The 4,343-nt window shown below is 44.4% G+C and overlaps 1 pseudogene; it reads right to left on the bottom strand.

Annotated features, from left to right (window-relative positions):
• Positions 1 to 1,103: 1,103 nt before the first annotated feature.
• LOC141551481 (elongin-A-like) lies at positions 1,104 to 3,980 on the bottom strand (annotated as a pseudogene).
• Between the last annotated feature and the right edge of the window lie 363 nt (positions 3,981 to 4,343).

Here is a 4,343-nt window from a genome sequence, read left to right as displayed (position 1 = left end):
ATGTGGGAAACAATCTTAACAACCAGTGTTTCTCATAAAGCTTTCATTTCTCAAGTATATAGAAAACTGAATAAAATTTGTAAGAATACAAGTCATTTCCCAGTTGATAAATGGTCAGTGGATATAAACAGGCAGTTTTTCAGATGAAGAATTTAAAGCTATCTATGGTCACATTAAAAAGTGCTCCAAAACACTATTGATTAGAGAAATGCAAATTAAGACAACTCTGAAGTAGCACCTCATACTTTCAGATTGGTTAATATGATAGGAAAGGAAAATAATAAATGTTGAAGTGTTTGTGAAAAAATTGGAACACTAATGCCTTGGTGCCATTGTGAGCTGACTTAACCATTCTGAAAAGCAATTTGGAACTTTCCATAAATTTTGATCCATCAATACTACTATTAGATTTGTATCCCAAAGAGATCATTCAGAAAAACCTGGAAAGATTTACATGAACTCATGCTGACTAAGGGGAGCAAAACCAGGAGAAAATTGTATACAGTAACATTTACCTTGTGAAATAATTAATTTTGACTGACTCATGTCTTCTGAGTAATATAATGATCTAAACTACCCACATCCAGAGAAAATACTATGGAGTCTTAATGCAGATTAAAGCATATTATTTTCACTTTTTATTGTTTTGTGTGTGTGTGTGTGTGTGTGTGTGTGTGTGTGTGTGTATGAAAGACAGAGACAGAAAAAAAAGAGGGAAAGACAGAGACAGAGAAAGGAGGAAAAATACTGGGGGTATTATAAATACAATCTGGGAAAATATTTATTAATTAAAACTATTTTTCATAGTTTACAAAGAGTAACAAAGAGCTAACAAGGTTGAATTGACCTTGAAATCCTCAGGAAGCCCAAGGCTTCACATCTTTCCACATAAAGTCTCAAGTGCTCTCTGGGCAGGGAGGCAGGGGCTATGTGCAGGTAGTTTACAGGCACTACACCTGAAGAAATGGTTCTGTCAATCCTTGGCAGGTTTTGGAGATGCATGTGATAGCCACTGGCTTCATGGAGCCAAACAGAGACTCCTGTGAGCTTTATTCCCCTGCTTCTTCTTCGTCCTCTTCCTCTTACATCTTCAGGGAAGGTTTTTATATGTGGGAGAATCAGTTCTTGAACGCCTTAATCGTCTTGGCCATCAATGGGGCAATTTTTTTGATGGGCAGTTTCTGGGGGTTGTAAGACACCATGTCGCTGACTGCTGGGGCTGAGTGGGCACTGCTGGTGCTTGGGCCATCGTAGGGCTGCCCTTCCTTGGGCTGCTGCTGATGCAGGTGTAGCCACTGCTGGAGGTGTAGGGGGTGGGCTTGATCTTGATCTTTTCGGGAACAGTTGCTCCTCCAGTCCCAAATTTCTCCTGCTGTCTCCTGACATCACGAGGCGGCTTGGCCACAGAGTTGACAAAGGCCATTTTTGCTTGTTGCCTTTGGTTTGTTGGCATGAGCTGATTGATGGTTCTCAGTCAAGAGAGCAGTCGCTGCTCCAGAGCATCTTGGAGTCGAAGATACATCTCTCTCCAAGACTCAAATTCTTCTGGTCTCTCTCTCTTAAAGTCTGGATGGCTGTGAATTTTCCACAGCTGATCAATCTCTTCAGTTAACACAGGGGTGCACTCCTCAATTCTATAGAGTTCCAAAACGGGTTCAAGTACAGAATAGGGAACAACCCCAACTTGATAAATTGAGTCTATGTTATTACTGAGAACTCTGATGCACTGCTGGTTCAAGAACATCTTTGGTAGGTAGGCACACTTGGAACCAGAATAGACTTGCATTTTTGAATTCATCCTACATCTAGTAAATCCAGTTTCCTCTTCTTCGTGGGGTGAGGAGACTGCTTTCCTCTTTGGCTGAAAGGAGGGAATCAGTTCAAGAGAAGGAAGTGGACTACAATTGGCCTGAATGGTAGGCAAGGGATGAATGGCAATGTTGGGGTCACATCAGTGGAGACCTTTTTTGGTTTGGCAGAGTGGTTCCAGAATGTTGTTTTTCTGCTTTGCTCTCATTCATCTTAGGGAGTTTCTGAATGGCATTATTAGAGTTTTTATGACCAGCTTTGGAACCGTTCTGCTTACTGTGACTTTTCTCTGCAGGAACCCCAGTTGTAGTTTTAACAACCTTTTTTTTTTTTTTCCTCTGGGGCTGGTCATAGCTGAGGTATGATTCAAAAGACATGGTGGGTTGTTCATAGTCATCATCCACATCTGTCTCTCCAGCCCCTGAAAAGTGACTCAATGATTTTGTCCGAGTTAGAGGCTTTGGATTTTCCTTCCTGCATCTTTCAGCTCTTAGACCCCCCCCTTTCTTTTTTGCCTTGGAGAAAATTCTCCCTCCCATTTTTCTACATCAAAGTTGTCCCCACTAAGCTTGGTCTTTTCCAATTTGGATTTCTGTGCATCCTTGTGCTTTGTTTTTTTTTCATATGGTTGACAGAAGCTACCTCCAAGGGAGGTAAAAATTTCTTCTTGCTACTGCCGCTCTCTTTGTCCTTTTTTCCTTGGCAGCACTAGACAATGTCTGCTTCTCTTTGGTACTGGTTCCTGAGGGAGACGTTTGGCCCTCTTCTCGAGAAACAGCCTTAGACACTTTGCTCAACCCAAACTAAAGGTCTTTTTCTCTCTTGTATCCAAGCGATGCTTTTCCTTCTGTGAAGTCTTGTGCTCTTTGCTCCGACTCACAGAGCCTCTATCCTGGGGTTCACCCAAGCATCTCTCTTGGCTATTTAAGCCTCGGTCCAAAAGGCATGACTATGGCTTTTGTCAGCCTTCCGATGTGGTACTGGCTGCTCCTCCTCCTCTTCAGGGAGTTGATCATAGTCCATGGATAACTGCTGAGGAAGACTGAGGTGAGTGAACATGACTACTTTTGGATAGCTCCTATTGGGATGTGTACAACAGGGAGGTCTTGTTCCATCACTTCTCTCTTCTCTTGTCTCACCGCTGTGTGAGGCCTTGGGCATTCTATCAAACTCTGAAAGCTTTTGGTGCTTTTTCTCCCGGTAGTCAGGACTGTGTGGCTGGCTACAAGAGGCCTTCCAGCTTTCCTGATATTCCTCCTCCATTTCCTCCTACTTGGAAAAACTTATCGGGACGTTTTCTAGAGCTACTTTGTAATGTGCTCTCCTGGCAGTTACAATTACTAGTCCGTCCTAGACCCAATAGAGTACCTTTGACCACTGTCCTTTGCAGTGTGAACTCTACCCGGCTCGCCTCCTCTGAGGCCTTCAAAGGTCTCTGGCCACAATCTCTTGAATCTATAGCTTAATAACCGGTTGCATGCTCAAGAACAGCCACGTGTAATCTTAAAAGCCTTTATTATACCTACTCACATAATGCCCTAACTGATGCCCTGAATTGTTGGTTCCCTAATGAACACCTGGTCAGAAGACCCACGTGTTCACTACTAAAACCCTTACCTCTTTTGGCTATCCATCTTGGCTTGGCCACCCAGGCTAGGAAGCCAGGGTGAAGAGTGCCAGGTTAAAGAGAGCGACTGCTGCCTGCAGTGGGCTTACATAGGGCCTGTGAGGTCACACACAGCCAATCAGCGAGAGAGTCACCCATTACGAAGCTATCTCAAAATGGACAGGATCCCACCTACAAGGCAGTCCTAATATCCACAGAAATTACTTCCGGGCCTCAATGATGCACTGTGGCGCAGCCCATTTAAAGGGCCTTTACACTACTTCTCTCATGGTCTTGCTCCTCAGGCTCAATATTTCTTTCAACCTCCTGAGCAACAGGGACTAACTTCTTCCTCGGGCCACTAAGTCTTTGGCAAAGCCTCCTACTTGCTCATGTTTCCGCAAGCCATTTACTGTTTTCCCGACACCTGTTTCCACCAAAATGTACACAGTGATAGGTAAGTCTGAGAGTCTCTTCAGATGTTTTAGTAGTTTCTTTGGTTCAGGATTCCCGCCAGTCTCAACTGCAGCCTCTCCACCACTTCCAGGACTGACTCCGCCTCCATGGTGGTCACTGTCACGGCCTCCTCGCTGGGACTGGGCTTGCAGCACCTCCAAGGCCAAGGAAGGGGAAGAGGGTGAGGGAAAGGGGGAGCGTACCACCCGTGCCACCTACTACTAAAATGTAGTGTCCTGTTGTCTCTCAATTGTAATCCTTCTCTTGGAGGAGGTTTCTTTTCTTTAAATACTTTTCTCTGTGAGCAGGTTTCTTGGGAGGCTTCTGGAGCCTCCAGCCAGAGCAAAGGTAGAATCTCCAATCCTCTTCTTCCTGAATCCTGGCTCTGAATCTCCTCCAACTTTGCTGAAGTTCCCCTGGGAAGTCTTGTCTTTGACCCAATCCAGACTGTCGTTCAGACTCAATGTTGCCT

The sequence above is a fragment of the Sminthopsis crassicaudata genome, chromosome 1, assembly GCF_048593235.1.
Source record: "Sminthopsis crassicaudata isolate SCR6 chromosome 1, ASM4859323v1, whole genome shotgun sequence".
Lineage (NCBI taxonomy): Eukaryota > Metazoa > Chordata > Mammalia > Dasyuromorphia > Dasyuridae > Sminthopsis > Sminthopsis crassicaudata.
This window is presented reverse-complemented; position numbering and strand designations above follow the sequence as displayed.